The sequence below is a fragment of the Primulina eburnea genome, chromosome 2, assembly GCF_022965805.1.
Source record: "Primulina eburnea isolate SZY01 chromosome 2, ASM2296580v1, whole genome shotgun sequence".
NCBI lineage: Eukaryota > Viridiplantae > Streptophyta > Magnoliopsida > Lamiales > Gesneriaceae > Primulina > Primulina eburnea.
Genome location: NC_133102.1, coordinates 23,391,798 through 23,414,806, shown reverse-complemented (window position 1 = coordinate 23,414,806; position 23,009 = coordinate 23,391,798). Strand labels below are relative to the sequence as shown.

The 23,009-nt window shown below is 42.2% G+C and overlaps 1 non-coding gene across 1 annotated transcript; it reads right to left on the bottom strand.

Annotated features, from left to right (window-relative positions):
* Nucleotides 1-17,983: 17,983 nt before the first annotated feature.
* On the bottom strand, nucleotides 17,984-18,089 carry LOC140824870 (small nucleolar RNA R71). The gene has a single exon (XR_012116488.1). It is a non-coding gene; the product is annotated as a small nucleolar RNA R71 (small nucleolar RNA).
* Nucleotides 18,090-23,009: the final 4,920 nt, after the last annotated feature.

Sequence of the window (23,009 nt, the reverse complement as noted above, 5' to 3'; positions counted from 1 at the left end):
TTTCATAGATTACACCATCGATGCAACCACGACATGACACATAGTATCGATTCATTGACAACTCTCGATAAACCAATAGTTGTCGAATCGGTCGGGATATATGAGTTGAAGGGACCGTACTGTACGCTAACCATAATTGAATGGTTCTTGCAGGCACTATCATGTGATACCTAGGGAATCACGTAAGCGATGCTGCTAGGCGTTTAACGTGATTGGTTGGGTACTATCAGACTTGAGTTCTGACGTTCTTACTATCAAGGAGTTGATAAGTAAGAATGGAGCAATTGGGGTATGCTCGAATAAGGACATGTTTAGTCCGAATCACATAGAGATGTGAACCCACGGCTAGTTGTATCAATGAACCATTGAGGGCCACACAAGTACTTGCTTGGTAAATCCCGATGAGAAGTAAAATAGTTCAATGTGTTGAACGGCTTATAAATGTGTTTATAAGCGTTAAGAAAAATAGAAGTATGACTTCTAAGAGAGAAATATAAATTTTAATTTATGGAAGTGTTCCTAAGATTAAATTTTGGCCAAGTGAATAATGTTGTTGAAAATTGTGATTTTCATAAACATTATTGGAGACTAAATTAAATTAATTCAAGTGTTGAATTAATTAAACACTAGTGGACCTAGTAGAGTCCAAATAATTAAAAATAATTCAAGTGTTGAATTAATAATATTGAGTCTTGTAGAGCTCAATTAAAATAATTATTTAACTAGTGGGACTTGAATAAATTCAAGTAGTATTTAATTAATCTCAAAAATGTTTGAGATAATTAAAATTTAGTCTATGGTTTTTAATGTGTTAAAAACCATATAATATATGTGAGACATGCTAGGGTTTGCATGCTTGGGAGGTGAAGAGGTGTGGAATATTTTTGATTAAAAAATTGCAAAGGCATGCAACTTTTCTCCCAACTTTTCCCACACCCAAGACTAGACTTCACTCCTCACTCTTCCCTCCTCACTTGGCCGAAACTTCAAGGCTTTTCTCTCCATATTTTTCTTCTCTTTTGTTCTTCATTTTTGGAGAATAAAATCTTCTCCTTGAAAAATCCTTTTGATTTTCTAGTGCAAATCAAGAGGGGATTTACATAGCTAAGTGGTGGGCCTAATTCTTGAAGAGGAAAAGGTGAGCTTGTAGACTTGTCTTCCATTTGAAGAGCTTTGTTGTTCACAACAAAGTTGGTGCCATCATCAACTTCTTGAAGTTGATAGGTAATGAAATTTCTAACACCCTATGTATGTTTTGGTGTTGTTTGTAAATATTACACAATTATATATGGTGGCCGAAAATATGCTTTAAAAATTAAGAATTTTTGACTTCCGTTGCGCTTCCGGCCACCGTAACCGGTCCGCTTTCAAGTGGTATCCGAGCTAAGGTTACGGATTTTGTGTAATATTTACGTAATATTATGTTGAGATCGATTTCTAACCGCTTGAGAAATTTTTTGGTGCAAGATTTGATAGGGCCGAAATTTTTGAAGCAAAAACAAAAAAAAAAATAGTTTTTTCGGGCAGCCGAGGGGCTGCCCGAAGGGGCTGCCCGAAAATTTCGGGCAGCCGAGGGGCAGCCCCCGAAATGTACAGTTTTTAAATAAAAAAAAATAAATTTTTTTGTGGCCGGAATCCGGCGACGGAGCTCCGGCGACGGCGATGACGACTAGGGTTTCCAAAAGTGTTTTGGTGAATCTTAGTGTCATGGGCCTTGAGATGTTGGGCCATTGGATGACCAACATAATTTGTGAAATTTAAATGGGCCAAAATATTTTTGGTGAAAAATGAATTTTGGGCCCTTAAGTTTAAATTTACAATTGTTGCACATATTTTCTCATAAAATAAATAATTGAAGTAGGACTTTAATTATTTATAGTAAATTGTGATTTACAAGAAATTCGATTATAAATAAATTAATTTGAAAGTAGACAAAGGAGTTTGTATACTTTGTTAATTTAATTTATAATTGTGGCGGTTAGTGATTGGATCAAGATATATAATATTGGATCAATTAATTATAGTGATAATTAATTGATGGTGTATGATATGTGATATTATGCATGAAAGATGATCAAAAGCCCAAGCCCAATTTGCTAGGTGTATGCTAGGATATTTGTGTTGTATGATTGTAATAATTATCAATTTATAAAGTGGGCTTGGTTTATGGCCCGTTCCCACCCCCCATGAGATGTATCCCTATGTGCCATGGATATTTAATTGTAAATATTAGAATAGGGGAAGATCAAGATTGGAAGATGGTGGCCTTGGTGATTATGAAGATCGAAGACATGTAATATTGGATGCTAATGTAATAGTATAGTTGCATTGCATCCCGTGCATTTACCCTAGGATTGGACCTAGGCCCGTGTTTGGCTCACACGGGCCATTAGTACTTGGGGCGATTGATCATCCTTGTATTGTTTTCTATTTATAATATATGCATGATATGTTATAAATAATGAGTATGTGCGCGTTATTATTATTATAATAACAAAGTTGCATGAATCCGGCAAACATACGATCAAACATGGCGAGCTTTTAAAATAAAATTAATGATGAGACCTTTCAAAATTAAAACCCCTCATTTTGAATAAGATTCAAAATTAATATCAAGTCCGAAAAGGGGAATTATAAATTTGTTTATAATTTCCTTGTCTTCCATCGACAATGGGTGCATGATGAACGCTACCCGTACTCGGGGCTCGGCTCAGATAATTGAGGGGGCCCTGGGTGCCGGAAAGCTGTGACATCCATTGACATAGTGATGTGAACTACGTGGAACTCCCATGACTTCGGCTCAGATAATTGAGGGAACTCATGGCGACCGTCCATTAAGGTTCAACATCGATGGGTAAGGCTTGACACGTAAAGATGAACGACGTCTATAATGGGTCCTAATCAAACGTGAGACAAAAGTTTACGTTAAGGGTTGCATTGTGATGCAATTGGGAAACTACCTTTTAGGAATTGAGATTGGCTGTATAAACGGGATCATAATTCGCTAATTGGACCTTACGTACCTACTGAGGAAAGGAGTTTCCCGTTTTCACTAGAGGGTAGTGAAAGATGTCAAAACAGTGGGAGTAATTATTTATAAAGTAAAAGTCCAAACTTTATATCTTATTAAATATTTTGAAATAGTCATTAACATTTATCTGTTTTACTTTTCAGTACAAATCTGTGACAATGTCATCAATTCGCAACCCGTTTTCCGTCATTCTCGAAAAACACATTCTAACCGGACCAAACTATATCACTTGGCTAAGAAATTTAAAGATTGTCCTAAACTCGGAGAAAATCGCGTATACACTGACTGAGGCGCCCCCTGCTGAGGCTCCTATAGGCTGCACTCCTGAGGAATTGCAGACCTACAAGGAATGGTGTGACCATGACTTGAAGGCGAAGTGTTATATGCAGGCTTCGATGAACGATGAGCTGCAAAGGCGATTCGAGGATGCTAAGAATGCTACTGACATTCATATGCACCTCAAGGAGCTCTTCGGTGAGCAGACTCGGCCTTTGAGGCATGCCACAGTAAAGGAGCTCATCACTTTACGCATGCGAGATGGGACTTCGGTCCATGAGCATGGCCTAAAGTTGATTGGGCTCGTGGACAAGCTCGTAGGCATGGATTTGGTGTTGCCTTCGGAGTTGACCACTGATGTGCTACTGCTGTCGCTGCCTAGCTCTTTCGATCCTTTCGTTGTGAACTTCAATATGAACAAGCTCGAGCCCAGCCTTGAAGAGTTGGTGAACATGCTTGTGACCTTTGAGTCCACAATCAAAAAGGAGAAGCAGGTTCTTTATGTGGGCTCTTCATCTGGCACGAAGACCGGTCCACCTTGGAAGGGAAAGAAGCGTTCTTTCCAGCGTACCAAGAAGAGCGAGCCCTTGAAGAGGCAGACTTCGAGTCCCGTTGTGGCAGCCGCGCCAGTGAAGGCTGAAAAGACTGTTGACATCTGTCACCACTGCAAGAAGCCTGGACATTGGAGGCGTAACTGCAGGGAATATCTTGCGCAGAAGGGTTCTGGCAAAGGTATGTTCTTTATTGAAGTAAATATCTCGATTAACTCTACTTCTTGGGTATTGGATACCGGCTGTGGCTCACATCTCTGTAATGATTTGCAGGCGATGGGAAGAAGTAGGAGGCTCCGAGAGGGTGAGACCTTCTTGAAGATGGGCAATGGAGGAAGAGTTGCTGCTAAAGCCGTAGGAGATGTTTGTTTAATTTTGAACAATGATTTTAAGCTTATTTTGAGAGATGTTTTATTTGTACCAGACTTGATTAAAAACATTATTTCCATTCCTATGCTTTATATCGATGGATTTTCTTGTTTATTTGGCAAAGGTGTTTGCAATATTTACAAGAATGAATGTTTAGTTGGTACCGGTGAACTTGAAAACAATCTCTACACCTTAAAATTAAAAGATATTCCACTTAACAATGTCCAAACGATAACAACAACAAATAAGCGCAAACAAGATACTCTTAATGCGGCACAATTATGGCATGCTCGATTAGGTCATATTTCCTCAAGAAGGATGAACAAGCTAGTGGGAGTTGGCATGTTTGATATGTCTGATATTAATGCTCTCACGACTTGTGAATCCTGTCTGAAAGGAAAGATGACCAAAATTCCCTTTAAGGGCCATGCGGAGCGAGCCAAAGGGTTATTGGATTTGATCCATACCGATGTGTGCGGTCCGCTTAGCATCACCACTAAGCATGGACATGCCTACTTCATCACCTTTACCGATGACCATTCGAGGTATGGGTATGTGTATTTGATGAAATACAAGTCTGAAGCCTTTGAACGGTTCAAAGAATTCAGAAGTGAAGTAGAGAAACAATTGGGACGAAGCATCAAGACAGTTCGATCGGATCGAGGTGGCGAGTACTTGAGTGGCGAGTTCCAAGAGTATCTTAGAGAGAATGGGATTCTCTCGCAGTGGACTCCGCCCGCTACACCACAGTTGAATGGTGTTTCTGAGCGTCGTAACCGGACTTTGATGGACATGGTTCGGTCTATGATGGGGTTCACGGAGTTGCCGCCATCCTTTTGGGGATATGCGCTTGAGACAGCGGCACTGTTGTTGAACCATGTCCATACAAAAGCAGTTGATAAGACACCATATGAGATATGGATGGGTAAGCCACCCAAATATTCTTATTTTAGAATATGGGGGTGCCCTGCTTATGTGAAGCAGGTATTGGGAGATAAATTGGATAGTCGATCCATTTTATGCTACTTTGTGGGATATCCAAGAAATTCAGCTGGATATTATTTCTATCATCCTCAAGAAACAAAGATGTTTGTTTCTAGGAACGCAACCTTTTTGGAAAGGGAATTTCTATTGGATAGAAAAGGCGAGATGATAGAACTCGAAGAGGTTCGAGAGACACCCACAGTTGTAGAACCCACACCCGAGAAGCCAAGTGAGGAGATACAAGCTCCTAGAAGATCCGAGAGAGTCTCGAGACCACCTGTGAGGTATGGTCTGCTTCTTGAAGAGGGCCATGATGAGCCTAATCTTGGATGTGATCCAAGGACCTTCAAGGAAGCGTTATCTGATGCCGATTCATCCAAATGGCTTGAAGCAATGGAATCTGAGATGAATTCCATGCATTCGAACCAAGTGTGGAATCTCGTGGATCCACCTGAGGGAATTGTTCCCATAGGGTGTAAATGGATTTACAAGAGGAAACTTGGGGCGGATGGGAAGGTATTGACCTTCAAGGCGCGACTGGTTGCAAAAGGATATACTCAAAGGCAAGGTGTTGACTATGAGGAAACCTTTTCTCCAGTTGTGATGTTCAAGTCCATTAGGATTTTGCTAGCCATAGCTGCATGGTATGACTATGAGATATGGCAGATGGATGTCAAGACTGCCTTCCTTAATGGGGATATTAAGGAAGAGATTTACATGTCTCAACCTGAAGGGTTTACATCTATCTGAAGTGAGCATATGGTATGCAAACTTCAAAGATCTATTTATGGTCTTAAGCAGGCATCTAGGAGCTGGAACCACAGATTCGATAGTACAATCAAAGAGTTTGGTTTTACTAAGAATCCTGAGGAACCCTGTGTGTATAAGAAGGTCAGTGGGAGTGCTGTGACATTCCTTGTTCTTTATGTTGATGACATTCTACTCATTGGGAATGATGTAGGAATGTTGCAATCAACAAAGATATGGTTAGCAAGTAAGTTCTCAATGCAGGACTTGGGTGAAGCATCTTTTGTATTGGGAATACAGATCTATAGAGATAGATCGAAAAGATTGCTTGGTCTCACCCAGTCCACATACATTGATACCATCGTGAAGCGGTTCTCGATGGACGAGTCCAAGAAAAGACATCTACCAATGTGTCATGGCGTGTCCCTATCCAAGTCTATGTCTCCCAAGACTGATGCAGAGATAGCGGCGATGACACGAATTCCGTATGCTTCGGCTATTGGTAGCATCATGTATGGGATGATATCTACACGTCCTGACGTGGCTTTTGCACTAAGTGTAGTGAGTAGATATCAATCCAACCCTGGTCTTCCACACTGGAAAGCTGTGAAAGACATCCTCAAGTATTTGAGAAGGACCAATAAGTTGTTCTTGGTCTATGGGGGTGGAGAACTAAAATTGGAAGGCTATACCGACTCTAGCTTCCAAAGCGATGTTGATGACTCGAAGTCAACCTCCGGATTCATATTCATGGTCAATGGTGGGGCTGTCTCTTGGAAGAGTTCCAAGCAAGACAGTACTGCGGATTCCACCACTGAGGCAGAATACATTGCTGCATCGGCTGCAGCAAAGGAGGCCGTTTGGATTAGGAATTTCGTCCAAGAGTTGGGCGTCATTCCAAATGGAGTTGCTCCTATCCCGGTGATGTGTGACAACACGGGAGCCATAGCTCAGGCGAAGGAGCCAAGGTCTCATCAGAAGTCCAAACACGTACTGAGAAAGTACCACATCCTCAGAGAGATTGTGGAAAGAGGAGATGTCACGATTGACAAAGTCGGCTCCGCAGATAATGTTGCTGATCCACTAACTAAGCCTTTACCAGGACCATCATTCGAGAAGCATCGCGAATCAATGGGTCTAAAGAATATAGGTAGTTGGCTCTAGTGCAAGTGGGAGATTGTTAGAGTAGGTGCACGTCGAGCCAAGTGTTGGCCGACTGTTCACGATGAAACTCTTTGTATAAACGATCTTTATTTTAATAATATTTGAATTTATTAATTTGGCGCATCTTTATCTTTATACCCATGCTAGCTGCATAGATAAAGCCCTTGAATATACAAATAGTAGAAAGAATATGAGATGCTCATATGATGAGTATCATGAAACTCATATTTGTAATACTGTATATTCTAAACCGTTCCTAGTCGATTCAGCCGCCACTAAGAAGGATAAAGGCCGCTCGAGTTAGAGACTAGTATCTGCGATGTGAGTACCATGTTTCATTGGTAGGGGACATTGTGATGTCCGAGCATGCAGATAGGTGCTCCTGGTAGAGTGCACTGAACAACCCTCCATAAAAGGACTTTCCAAGTGGTTCTCACTTATCGAGTGGAAAAGTCCTGGTTTATGGTTGTACACCATTAGTCCTTATGACCCGAGACAACATTGAGACTCTATGTGCTAGCGTTTCACTTTGACTTGTTTACCGACTCTTATGGGGTCATTAGGTGGCAAGATTGGGTGTTACGGCGAAACATATAGGAGTCGATGCATTGTAGTCGGGGATTCACCGCTTACCTACGGGTATGGATATCCTATGTGTTTTTTCATGTATGTGTGGGTTGAAATCTCTGATCAGAGTATGGTGGTAATTATGAAAGGGGTTTCATAGATTACACCATCGATGCAACCACGACATGACACATAGTATCGATTCATTGACAACTCTCGATAAACCAATAGTTGTCGAATCGGTCGGGATATATGAGTTGAAGGGACCGTACTGTACGCTAACCATAATTGAATGGTTCTTGCAGGCACTATCATGTGATACCTAGGGAATCACGTAAGCGATGCTGCTAGGCGTTTAACGTGATTGGTTGGGTACTATCAGACTTGAGTTCTGACGTTCTTACTATCAAGGAGTTGATAAGTAAGAATGGAGCAATTGGGGTATGCTCGAATAAGGACATGTTTAGTCCGAATCACATAGAGATGTGAACCCACGGCTAGTTGTATCAATGAACCATTGAGGGCCACACAAGTACTTGCTTGGTAAATCCCGATGAGAAGTAAAATAGTTCAATGTGTTGAACGGCTTATAAATGTGTTTATAAGCGTTAAGAAAAATAGAAGTATGACTTCTAAGAGAGAAATATAAATTTTAATTTATGGAAGTGTTCCTAAGATTAAAATTTGGCCAAGTGAATAATGTAGTTGAAAATTGTGATTTTCATAAACATTATTGGAGACTAAATTAAATTAATTCAAGTGTTGAATTCATTAAACACTAGTGGACCTAGTAGAGTCCAAATAATTAAAAATAATTCAAGTGTTGAATTAATAATATTGAGTCTTGTAGAGCTCAATTAAAATAATTATTTAACTAGTAGGACTTGAATAAATTCAAGTAGTATTTAATTAATCTCAAAAATGTTTGAGATAATTAAAATTTAGTCTATGGTTTTTAATGTGTTAAAAACCATATAATATATGTGAGACATGCTATGTAGTGACCCGTTCCAGAATCACCTACTAATCAGAACTTAAGCATGCAATTAACTTAATAAAACTGAATCAGATAAACAGCGGAAAAACAACATATACAGCCCGATCGAATCAGTAAGTACGAATACTAAAACAACCAAATCAAACTAAATCCCAAGAATAAAATACCAGCAACTACAGGTCAACCCCTGCTAGCTCCCTGTCCTCTCCCTCCTGGACCGTCCAACCTGAGACCTGCCCCATCGAATAGGGTGTCCAAAACAGAGATAAACCGAGGACGTGAGCATAAAACGCTCAGTACCGAAAGAATGAGTATACAAGACTATGACATGCATGTATGCAAAATGTACTAGATACCAGGGTCTGGGTATAACGAAAAACTGCTCAGGCAAATGACGTCAAGGTATGTAGCACTCTGCGCCGTCGCACCAGGAGGTGGCTCCCATACCATAAACCTGTGGATATACCGGTATCCTGACCACCGTCGGCCAACGGGGTCCAACCATCCACAACAACCGAGGGCTGAGCACCCTCTGAACAGGCTATCTCAAAAGATAAACAGGCCCAACATGATTATGCAAATGCCGCATAATAAACCATGCATCATATGTCAGATAATAATGCAACACATAAACATGCAACACATAGTAAAGCATACTCAACCAGGATATCTCGGATAGTACTTCCGTACCTCAAACCAGTAGATCCTAGTAATCAGCCCTAGAATCAAGCCTACAATCCAAGTGATACCATATCACTAAACCACATCTAAAAGCCTTAACTAGACTAATAGATACTTCCAAATCTCAAGGGAACCTAGAACCATACCTGCGTCCGTAGTCAGCCCACTGATGCCGCTAGCTCCCAACTAGAGCACAGCTCCGCTACAAAGCCAGTAGCTCCCTGCTAGTGCCCGAACCTCGGGAAAAGCTAGAAACCCATCAGAAACGACTAAAACGCTCTGGAACTCTCGGAATTGGTAATTGAAAAGTGAAGCCTCGCGCCTCTATTTATAGACGACGATCGGACGATCCGATCCACTTCGGAAGATCCGATCCTGTGCACTTCGGACGATCCGATCCACTTCGGACGTTCCGAACTCTGCATGTCTTCCACGTGTCCAGCCACCTGTCTTCGGACGATCCGAACCTCTTCGGACGATCCGAACCCTGACACGGTCTACTGTTGACAAGACTCGGTCTGACACCGAACCGAACGGACGATCCGAACCCACTTCGGACGATCCGAACCTCTTCGGACGGTCCGATCCTGGTTCGTTCCTTCCGAACTCGCAGAATATAATTAATCCAATAATTACTCAATTTAGGCATCGGGATACTACATTCTCCCCCTCTAAAAAGGATTTCGTCCGCGAAATCGAGTCTGAAGAATAACAATTCTGAACAATCAATACATTCATCTCAAGAATGAATTACAAATTGAAAGCCCAAATGAAATTACAATCATAACTGAAAATGCTACAACTAGAACAACTCAGGATGCTCTGACCGCATGCGACTCTCTAGTTCCCAAGTAGCTTCTTCAGTACCTCGGCGCTGCCACTGCACTAAGACAAGAGGAATAGTCTTATTCCGCAGTACCTTATCCTTCCGGTCTAAGATCGAAACCGGTCTTTCTACAAAAGACAAATCCGGATTCAACTGAACTTCTGTCGGATGCAAAACATGGGACTCATCCGCTACGTATCGTCTCAACAAGGACACATGAAACACATTGTGAACACTAGACAGATACGGTGGCAAGGCTAATCTGTAGGCCAAATCTCCCACACATTCCAAGATCTCAAAAGGACCAATGAATCTCGGAGATAGCTTACCCTTGAGTCCAAATCTCAGAATCCTCCGAAAAGGTGATACCTTGAGAAACACTTTCTCGCCTGCATCAAAATGAAGAGGCCTGCGCTTGGTGTTCGCATAACTCGCTTGTCGATCCTGAGCAGTCTTAATCCGCTGCTTGATCACAAGAACTTTATCCTTGGCCTGCTGAATCAATTCTGGACCCTCGACCTGTCGTTCTCCGACTTCCTCCCAGAACAGAGGAGTACGACAACGTCGACCATACAACGCTTCAAACGGAGACATACCAATACTCCTATGAAAGCTGTTGTTGTATGCAAACTCTATCAGTGGCAAATGATCCTGCCAAGCTGGCCCGAAATCCATCACACAAGACCTCAACATATCCTCAAGCGTACGAATAGTCCTCTCTGACTGTCCGTCAGTCTCTGGGTGATACGCAGTACTCAAACTCAAAGTAGTGCCCAAAGCTTGCTGAAAGCTACCCCAAAATCTAGACGTAAATCGAGGATCTCTGTCACTAACGATACTCACAGGCACACCATGAAACCGTACAATCTCCTGAATGTACAACCGTGCCATCCGATCGAAAGTGAAATCTCTGTTATACGGAAGAAAATGGGCAGACTTGGTAAGCCGATCTACTACAACCCAGATAGCATCTCTATTCCCCACAGACATAGGCAAGTGAGTCACGAAGTCCATCGTGATATGCTCCCACTTCCACTCCGGAATAGGAAGATTCTGCAACAAACCTCCAGGTCGTCGATACTCTGCCTTTACCTGCTGACAGACCAGGCACTTGGAGACATACTGATAAACATTGCGTTTCATACCTTTCCACCAAAATCGAGTCCTTAAATCTTTATACATCTTGTTGCTCCCCGGATGAACACTCAACTTGCTACGATGAGCCTGGGACAAAATCTCCTCCCTCAAAGTGTCATCCTCTGGTACAACAACACGACCAGATAAGCACAAAAGACCCTGAGACTGATAGTGGAAACCAGAAGTATTATCTCCATCAGCCAACCGAGCTAATTTCTGAACCTTAGAATCAGACATCTGAGCATCTCTAATCCGAGAGTACAACACTGGTTCAGACAAAATAGTAGCCACACGGATACTCTCTGATCCCTTCCGATGCTTATAATTGAATCCCATCGAACAGAAATCCTGAATAATCCCAGATACAGCACAAGTCTGAAGAGCAGACAATCTCACCTTGCGACTAAGAGCATCAGCCGTGAGATTCGCAGATCCTGGATGATACTTGATCTCACAATCATAATCCTTGAGTAGATCCATCCAGCGACGCTGACGCATGTTCAACTCTGCCTGAGTGAACAGATACTTCAAACTCTTATGATCGGTGAAAATCTCAAATCGCTCACCATACAGATAATGGCGCCAGATTTTCAAAGCAAAAACGATCGCTGCTAATTCCAGATCATGAACAGGATAGTTCTCCTCATGAGGCTTCAACTGCCTCGACGCATAAGCAATCACATGCTCATTCTGCATCAAAACACACCCTAGACCCTGCAAAGAGGCGTCGGTGTAAACACTAAAACCACCAGATCCAGCCGGTAAGGCCAAAACAGGCGCAGATGTCAACCGTCTGCGAAGTTCCAAGAAACTCTCTTCGCACTCTGATGTCCACTCAAATGAAACATCTTTCCGAGTGAGCTGAGTAAGTGGCTTAGCAATCTGAGAGAAGTTGACAATGAAGCGGCGATAATACCCAGCCAATCCCAGAAAACTGCGGATCTCGGCTACTGTCGTCGGACGCGACCAGTTCAATACCGCCTCCACCTTGCTCGGGTCAACTGAAACTCCCTCGCTAGAAATAACATGACCAAGGAATACAACCCTGTCAATCCAAAACTCGCATTTACTCAACTTCGCATAAAGCTGATTCTCGCGAAGTATCTGTAAAATAATTCTCAAGTGTTGTACGTGTTCTCGCTGATCACGCGAATAGATTAAGATATCATCTATGAACACCACAACAAATTTATCCAAGAAGTCTCGAAATACCCGATTCATCAGATCCATAAAAACTGCTGGTGCATTCGTCACCCCAAAAGGCATAACCAGAAACTCATAATGCCCATACCGGGTCCTGAATGCAGTCTTTGATATATCTCCCTGATGAACTCGAAGTTGATGATAACCAGACCTTAAATCGATCTTGGAATACACAGAGGTACCTTGCAGTTGATCAAATAAATCATCAATCCGTGGCAACGGATACTTATTCTTTATCGTAGCACGATTCAACTGCCGATAATCTATGCAGAGCCGCATAGAACCATCCTTCTTTTTGACAAAAAGAACTGGTGCTCCCCACGGGGACACACTGGGTCGAATATACCCCTTGTCAAGAAGATCTTGCAACTGCTGTTTCAATTCTTGCATCTCTGATGGAGCTAAACGATAAGGAGCTCTGGAGATTGGTGCCGTGCCTGGCACTAAATCAATGCTGAAATCCACTTCCCGAACTGGAGGAAAACCAGGAATCTCCTCGGGAAAAACATCCGGAAAATCGCAAACCACTGGAATGTCACTGACCCCGACACTGTCTGCGGACGAATCAATAGCATAGATAAGGTAGCCTTCCCCGCCCGACTCTAAGGCACGACAGGCTTTCAGAGCAGAAACCACAGGCATCGGGGGTCGCGCTCCCTCTCCATAGAAAAACCAACTGTCGCCCTCCACTGGACGAAACTGCACGAACTTCTGGTAACAGTCCACAGTAGCTCTATACACAGTCAGTACATCTATTCCCAGAATGCAATCAAAATCCTCCATCGCAAGAATCATCAAATTAGCAGTTAAGATATTACCCTCAAACTCTAGAGGACAACCCATCACTAGACGTTTAGTTAACACCGAATGACCCATCGGTGTGGAAACAGATACCACAATGTCCAAAGAAGTGAAAGGTAAAGCATGACGCTTAGCAAACCTCGCAGATATAAATGAATGCGATGCACCAGTATCAATGAGAACGTAAGCAGGTAATCCACATAAATTACAAATACCTGCAATAACTCTCTCGTTCTCCTCAGCAGCCTGATCCTGGTTAAGAGCAAAGACCTGCCCTTGAGTACGCGGTCGGAGGTTAGAGCCCTGAGTAGACTGTCCCTGCTGTGGCCTCTGATGAACTGAAGCCTGAGAACCAGATCCTGATCCTCCACCCATCTGTGGACAATCTCTCTTCATGTGGCCCATCTCACCGCACCTGAAACAAGCACCCGCAACTCTGCGACAACGCTCTGTCGGATGGTCCTTCCCGCAATGCTGACACGGGCCCTTCTTCTTCCCAAAATGGTGAACTCCTCCAGATCCAGAGGAAGAAGAAGTAGATCCAGCCTTCTTAAATGATTGGGCACGGGGACCCAAAGAACTAGTAGGACGAGCAGACTGCATGGCTCGACCCCTCAGCAAACTGCCCTCTGCCTGGCGACAACGGTTCACAAGGCCCTCATACGACGTCGGATCATCACAGACCACGACCCGATCATAAATCTCCTGATTGAGGCCCTGAAGAAAATGATTATACTTGGCCACCGCATTGTCACTGACGTGCGGAACATATGGGAGCAACTCAAAGAACTTCTGCTGATACTCATCAACAGACAAACTTCCCTGCTTCAGATTGATCAACTCAATCGCCTTGGTCTGCAGAAGAGCTGGCGGAAAGTAAAGCAGCATGAAAGCAGCTCGGAAATCGGCCCAAAGAACTCGGCCCTGACGCTGAACTATCGGTGCAGAGGTAGACCTCCACCACTTACGTGCACCGCCCTCCAGCAAGAAATCAAGGGTATCCATCTGCTGCTCCGCCGAGCACTGGAAAGACTTGAAACAGCTCTCCATCCTCTCAAGCCAGTTCTCCGCAACATCCGGAGTCTCGCCGCCCGAAAGAGGTTTCGGCCCCATCTGCAAGAACCTATGCATACTGAAACTCCGAGGCTCATCTCGTCGGTGTGGACGACGTTCCCGATGCTCTCGACGACGCTCCCGATCGTCGCGGTCTCCCCAGCGTCCCACGCTGCCATGACTACTAGCATCGTCGTCAAAACCAGACATCTCTACAAAAAGTCACCAGAGATTAGACCCAAAAGAACAGTTCTAAATCCCAAAATCTTAATGCATGCTCTGATACCATAAATGTAGTGACCCGTTCCAGAATCACCTACTAATCAGAACTTAAGCATGCAATTAACTTAATAAAACTGAATCAGATAAACAGCGGAAAAACAACATATACAGCCCGATCGAATCAGTAAGTACGAATACTAAAACAACCAAATCAAACTAAATCCCAAGAATAAAATACCAGCAACTACAGGTCAACCCCTGCTAGCTCCCTGTCCTCTCCCTCCTGGACCGTCCAACCTGAGACCTGCCCCATCGAATAGGGTGTCCAAAACAGAGATAAACCGAGGACGTGAGCATAAAACGCTCAGTACCGAAAGAATGAGTATACAAGACTATGACATGCATGTATGCAAAATGTACTGGATACCAGGGTCTGGGTATAACGAAAAACTGCTCAGGCAAATGACGTCAAGGTATGTAGCACTCTGCGCCGTCGCACCAGGAGGTGGCTCCCATACCATAAACCTGTGGATATACCGGTATCCTGACCACCGTCGGCCAACGGGGTCCAACCATCCACAACAACCGAGGGCTGAGCACCCTCTGAACAGGCTATCTCAAAAGATAAACAGGCCCAACATGATTATGCAAATGCCGCATAATAAACCATGCATCATATGTCAGATAATAATGCAACACATAAACATGCAACACATAGTAAAGCATACTCAACCAGGATATCTCGGATAGTACTTCCGTACCTCAAACCAGTAGATCCTAGTAATCAGCCCTAGAATCAAGCCTACAATCCAAGTGATACCATATCACTAAACCACATCTAAAAGCCTTAACTAGACTAATAGATACTTCCAAATCTCAAGGGAACCTAGAACCATACCTGCGTCCGTAGTCAGCCCACTGATGCCGCTAGCTCCCAACTAGAGCACAGCTCCGCTACAAAGCCAGTAGCTCCCTGCTAGTGCCCGAACCTCGGGAAAAGCTAGAAACCCATCAGAAACGACTAAAACGCTCTGGAACTCTCGGAATTGGTAATTGAAAAGTGAAGCCTCGCGCCTCTATTTATAGACGACGATCGGACGATCCGATCCACTTCGGAAGATCCGATCCTGTGCACTTCGGACGATCCGATCCACTTCGGACGTTCCGAACTCTGCATGTCTTCCACGTGTCCAGCCACCTGTCTTCGGACGATCCGAACCTCTTCGGACGATCCGAACCCTGACACGGTCTACTGTTGACAAGACTCGGTCTGACACCGAACCGAACGGTCCATCCGAACCCACTTCGGACGATCCGAACCTCTTCGGACGGTCCGATCCTGGTTCGTTCCTTCCGAACTCGCAGAATATAATTAATCCAATAATTACTCAATTTAGGCATCGGGATACTACATGCTAGGGTTTGCATGCTTGGGAGGTGAAGAGGTGTGGAATATTTTTGATTAAAAAATTGCAAAGGCATGCAACTTTTCTCCCAACTTTTCCCACACCCAAGACTAGACTTCACTCCTCACTCTTCCCTCCTCACTTGGCCGAAACTTCAAGGCTTTTCTCTCCATATTTTTCTTCTCTTTTGTTCTTCATTTTTGGAGAATAAAATCTTCTCCTTGAAAAATCCTTTTGATTTTCTAGTGCAAATCAAGAGGGGATTTACATAGCTAAGTGGTGGGCCTAATTCTTGAAGAGGAAAAGGTGAGCTTGTAGACTTGTCTTCCATTTGAAGAGCTTTGTTGTTCACAACAAAGTTGGTGCCATCATCAACTTCTTGAAGTTGATAGGTAATGAAATTTCTAACACCCTATGTATGTTTTGGTGTTGTTTGTAAATATTACACAATTATATATGGTGGCCGAAAATATGCTTTAAAAATTAAGAATTTTTGACTTCCGTTGCGCTTCCGGCCACCGTAACCGGTCCGCTTTCAGTCAAGTTATAGTAAAACGTATAAGAGTACGAGTATCGATCCCACAGAGATTGATTAGACAAATTTACTTTAAATTAAATTCTTTAATTAATTAAAACGACAATTGAATTACTTATTAACTAAATTAATACTAAAACACTAAATTGAAACAAACACATTAAAAATAATATAAACTAAAATAATAAATAAGCGAGTGTTAGGATCTCGGTTCACCTACCCGTCGTTAATTTAATTAATTAATATCGACACTGATTTACGCTTTTGACAGGATTTCCTAAGCAATTAACATACTCTCTCGAGCTATGCTAAACTAATTCTACACGAAAGAATAATAAAATCTCTTTTATTATTTACTAACGGTGAATTGCATGTCGATCTATGAAATCCCTTAGTTTTCGCTCTACTGGACTATGACTACCAACGTGTATCCAACTTCATATCTCTATGTAAATTGTAGATCCACGGATTATGCTACTTGTTCCTATCGCAAGTTATTCTCTCGAACTCACCCACAATATTAGATATTATTAAAGTTAGCTAGGCTTTAACAATTCAATGTAAAATAATAGCACAATCAAGAATGAATCAAAAGTCGAGAATTAAATAATCAAACAACGGTTCGGGGTCGGATCCCCTAAATCCTAACTACAATAAAAGAGTAAAGAGAAAACGCTGTTGAGTTCTTGTTCCGGTTCCGTTGAGCTATCGCCTGCTACAGTGCTCTCCCTTCCAAATCGCGGCGCCTCCTCTCGTGTATTAGGTTAGGTGGTTTTATAGAGTCCATAAAATTTGGAAACAAATCTTCTCGGATTTCGTCGCTCGCTAGGGCGGCCACTTTTGACCGCTGGGGCGAGTGGTTCTCGAATAAAAATCCTTGGCCGCGTCTTTGGTCTCGCTGGGGCGGTCACTTTTGACCGCCCTAGCGAGAGGTTCGCGCAAATACTCCTCGGCTGGATTAAAATGCTCGCTGGGGCGGTCACTTTCGACCGCCCTAGCGAGGCATTCTCGCTGCTCTGCATATAAAATCCCCCTTTTTGGTCCAATTCCTACAAAACAACCACAAAATACACGAGATCAGCCAAATGCTAAATAATGCTAAATGAATGCTAAATTAAACTAAAACAAACTAATATGATGCATGAATGCGACTCAAAACTAACACTAAAAACACGTAAAAACGAGTCCTATCAAGGATCTACAGTAGATGACCCAAACACGCACATCGCAGATTTTCTTGAAATTTGCGATACTCGATACTTTTAAATTCAATGGAGTTTCTGATGATGCTGTTAGGTTGCGTTTGTTTCCTTTCTCTTTACGTGATAAAGTTAAAGCATGGTTAAATTTTTTGCCTGTAGGTTTGATCACTACATGGGAAGACATGGCGAAAGCATTTCTCATTAAATACTTTCCTCCATCAAAGACCATGAAGCTGCGGGCAGACATTACAACATTTGCTCAATTCGATCAGGAGTCTTTATATGAGGCATGGGAACGCTTCAAGGATCTACTACGAAGATGCCCACATCACGAAATACCACTTGGTTTAGTCGTTCAAACATTTTATTATGGTTTGCTTAATCCTAACCGTACTATGATAGATGCTGCTGCTTGTGGAAACTTGTTGAGAAAAACTGCGGAAGAAGGATATGAGTTGTTGGAGGAGATGGCTGCTAGCAGCTATCACCCTCAATTAGAAAGAAACAACCAGCGGAAGGGAACAGGAGTTCACCAGGTAACTGATTTTTCTGCTATTACTGCACAACTTGATGCTTTAAACAGGAAACTAGACAACTTGTGTGGGGACCCGGGCTCTAATTCTTTTCTTTGGGATTAAAACGGATCATTAATATAAAAAGAGGGTCAAATTTTTTTTTGCTTTTAACATTAATTCTAATGTTATATAACTCAAGCATACACCATAGACAGTAACAACATAATCTATAACAAAAGATACAAATATGTCTGGTTCCAAACCATATTCGACAACTAGTAATTAAATACAGTACATGCCAAAAGTACAACTACTAGTTCTTCTGCTATGCCCAAGATCACCACGCTATGTCCATCTCTCATCCTCTGCGTGACCCAGATCCTGCCCCATCTGTTGTTATGCACACATACAGACATAACAACAGCCGGAAAACCGGTGAGAACAAATCCCAGTATAAACATGTATACATGCATATAATCAATTAAACATGAAACATGCTATCATGAATGACATCATATGCACATGCAATGCAATGCGAATCAAACCATGTCTGGACTCGACTCGACTAGAACTCAAGGGATCCCGGTGTGAATAAGACGTCACTACCTACCCTCCAATCGGGGTAATGAACGTCTCATTCCTAGACTTCGGTCTGAGCTGTATCAACGGCGGCAATAAGAGTAATACCTACTCCTATGCTGAGATACACCGAAACGTCTAGCTTTTTGACAATGCCTGTCAAAGACTCTCCTATCTTAGATGCAATGAATATCAATATGTAAACAAAGTATAATCATATTCATATCTGAATATCACACTGATCATACATGCTTGAATACAATTCTGAAATCAAAGCATAAACATGTTAAAAGATTGAATATAATGCTATACACAATTCATAAACATGTTACAATATATCTAATAATACTAGTATGTGATTTTGGTTGGGAAACTCAAATAATATCTTATTTGAGTTACATCTCCCCAAACAAAACATGACTTATACCTTTCTTTGCTAAACCTTTAACGATGTCGAGGTCGCGATGTCGAAATGAGGTAAGATGAATCTGAAATGGAATGTTGATACACAATTTATCAATTACTAATCCAAATCAACACCTATACTATCAATTCACTACTTGATCTCAGTATCATTTAAACTGCACAATCTCTATAATAAACAATTACATCAATTTTCCCAATTCATCACTGATAATGGTATAAATCTGGTATCAAAACCCAGTCAATTCAACTCTAAAATTCATAACAATTCTATACGGTGTCCGTTCTTAAATCCGGTTGTAATTATACGATGTCTAATATGTCAGAAACAACATATATGAATCATATCTGATTCCTACAACATCATAATGTCAAGACATGCCAAAACATCTTAAAACTTACGTCCACGCGTAGCCTACAACGATAGGAACACAGTACCGAAGTCGGATTTCAAATCTGACGGACGGATTGAGAGATGCAAGCGTAAGGATTCCAAAAGCTCTTCGTAGCTTTTCCCTCTTCTGATTCTTGTCAAATTATGAGGGAAAATCGTTTATATATTTTGCCACTTGCATGCCAATGAAACGTGGCTTCCTTTGGCCAAATCTTGCTGGCGCTCGGGCGGTCGAACGGGCGCGAGCTCGGCGCTCGGGCGGTAAGATTCTACCGCCCGGGCGCGGAAGGTTCTGTCCGAAATGCTAGACTCTGGCGCTCGGGCGGTCATAAATTACCGCCCGGGCGCCACACCTTCTGCCCGAACGTGATGCCATGGAACATTGGCGCTCGGGCGGTCACTTTCTACCGCTCGGGCGCCACTAGTTCTGCCCGAAATTGGTGAAATTTATATTCGTTATCCAATCTGGTCTCGTAGTGGCCCGTTTACAGTTATATCTATTTAATTCACTAATCTCATAGCAAATTACGATAATCAATTCCTCGGGCATTACAACTTGAATGTGGGTGGCACGGCGATGCGTCTTCAAGAGATATTCTGTGAAAAGTATGGAGGAGAACACTATGTGAAGGACTGTCAAGATGACAATCCATTTTATGTGCAAGAAGGGGCATCAATAAATCAAGTGGGAGTCCAGAACCGCCCAAGGAATGACCCTTATTTGAACACATACAATCCGAGATGGAGGCAACATCCCAACTTCTCATGGGGTGACCAAAATAGTCAGAATCGACCACAGGGAGGACAACCATATGGAAAACAACCGATGTACAGATCTGATCTTCCTAGAGAAGAAAAGTCCAACTTGGAGCAAATGATGTCTAAGTTTATTTCATCCACTGAAACTAGACTTCAAAACCAAGATACATCGATAAAAGGGCTCGAGAATCAAATTAGACAATTGGCAAAGATGATAGCAAGTAGAGAGCCGGGCACCTTGCCAAGTAACACCGAGAACAATCCAAAAGAGCAAGTGAAGGCCATTGAGTTGAAGAGTGGGAAAATTTTAGATTCGAAAGGAAAAGAAAAAAATCAAATGTCAGATGAATTGACTTAGACATCCAAAGGTAAGTCTTCTAACTCTACACCAGCACCCTTTGCACAACCTAAAATTGTTATACCTCCTCCTTTTCCTGCAACATTGAAAAAAGCAAAACTAGATGCACAATTCGGTAAGTTTCTTGAGGTATTTAAAAAATTGCATATCAATATTCCCTTCGCCGATGCTTTAATGCAAATGCATAGTTATGCTAAATTTTAAGGACATATTAGCTAATAAGATGAAGTTGGAGGATCACATGACAGTAAACTTAACTGAAAATTGCTCCGCTTTGGTGCAAAAAAAATCCCACCGAAACTAAAAGACCCAGGGAGTTTCTCTATTCCTTGCATGATTGGTGATGTTGTTTTTCAAAAAGCTTTGTGTGATCTTGGTGCAAGTATTAATCTTATGCCTTTGTCTGTGTTTAGGAAACTTGGGTTGGGGGAACCTAAGCCAACGAAGATGTCTTTACAGCTGGCAGACAGATCTGTCAAATATCCACGGGGAGTTATTGAGGATGTGCTAGTGAAAGTAGATAAGTTTATTTTTCCTGCTGATTTCATGGTGCTAGACATGGAGGAAGATATGGAGATGCCTTTGATTTTGGGGAGACCATTCCTTGCAACTGGCAAGGCCCTGATTGATGTTCAAGAAGGGAAGTTGAGATTGAGAGTGGGGGAGGAAGAGATTACTTTTGATGTCTTTAATGCACTTAAGCACACTTTGCATTCTGATAGTTATTTTAGAATTGATGCTTTTGATCCCCTTGTGTCTAACTATGTACAGGATGCTCTTAGGGATCCTTTGGAGGCCGCTATCACTACTGAATTGGGAGAAGAGGAATTGGACGAAGAAAAAGCTGAAATAGTGGCATACTTTAATGCCAACCATCCATGGAGAAAGCCAATGAGGATGAGGTTAGATGATTTGGGAGATCGAAAAGACTTGATCCCACAGAAGTTAAGCCTGGAGGAGCCACCGACACTCGAGCTCAAACCACTGCCTCCACACCTAAAGTACGTATACCTAGGTGAGCACAACACTTTACCTGTCATTATTTCTGTTGCTTTGACAGATGTGATGGAGGACAAACTGTTGAAAGTCTTGAAAGCGCACAAGAGTGCTTTTGCGTGGAAGGTGGCAGATATCAAAGGAATCAAACCATCAGTCTGCATGCACAATATCTTGATGGAAGATAAGTACTCACCTCTTGTGCAACCTCAAAGAAGATTAAATCCAAAGATGCAAGAGGTAGTAAAAGCAGAGACTATCAAACTCCTTGATGCAGGTATTATCTATCCTATATCTGATACTGCATGGGTAAGTCCTGTTCAGTGTGTGTCGAAAAAAGGTGGGATTATTGTGATCACAAATGAACAAAATGAGTTAATACCCACTAGGACAATTACGGGATGGCGTGTGTGCATTGATTATAGGAAATTAAATGATGCTACACGTAAAGATCACTTTCCACTGCCCTTCATTGATCAAATGCTTGAGAGGTTAGCGGGTCATGAGTTTTATTGTTTTTTTTATGGGTATTTAGGGTATAACCAAATTATGATTGCGCCTGAGGACCAAGAGAAAACCACTTTCACTCGTCCTTATGGCCCTTTTGCTTATAGACGGATGCCCTTTGTTTTGTGTAATGCCCCTGCCACGTTTCAACGATGCATGACCGCTATATTTCATGACATGATAGAAACCTTTCTTGATATTTTTATGGATGACTTCTTGATTTTTGGCTCTTCTTTTGATGACTGTTTGCAAAATTTGAAGTGGTTTTGATGAGATGTGAGGAGACGAATTTGGTGCTGAATTGGGAAAAATGTCATTTCATGGTACAAGAAGAATAGTATTGAGGCATAAGATATCAGGGAATTGAATGGAGGTGGATAAGGCGAAAGTTGAAGTTATCAAGAACTTACCACCTCCGGCATCCATAAAGGGAGTTAGAAGTTTTCTAGGCCACGCCGGTTTTTATCGGCGTTTTATCAAAGATTTTTCTAAAATTTCCAGACCTATATCTTCCTTACTTACGAAAGATGTGCCCTTTGATTTTAATTCTGACTGTTTACAGGCATACGAGAACTTGAAGAAGCTCTTGGTGACGGCTCCTGTCTTGGTGGCACCAGATTGGGATCTACCCTTCGAGGTCATGTGTGATGCCAGTGATACTGCGGTGGTAGCTGTGCTGGGATAGCGGAAAAACAAGGTATTTCATACAATTTATTACGCAAGTAA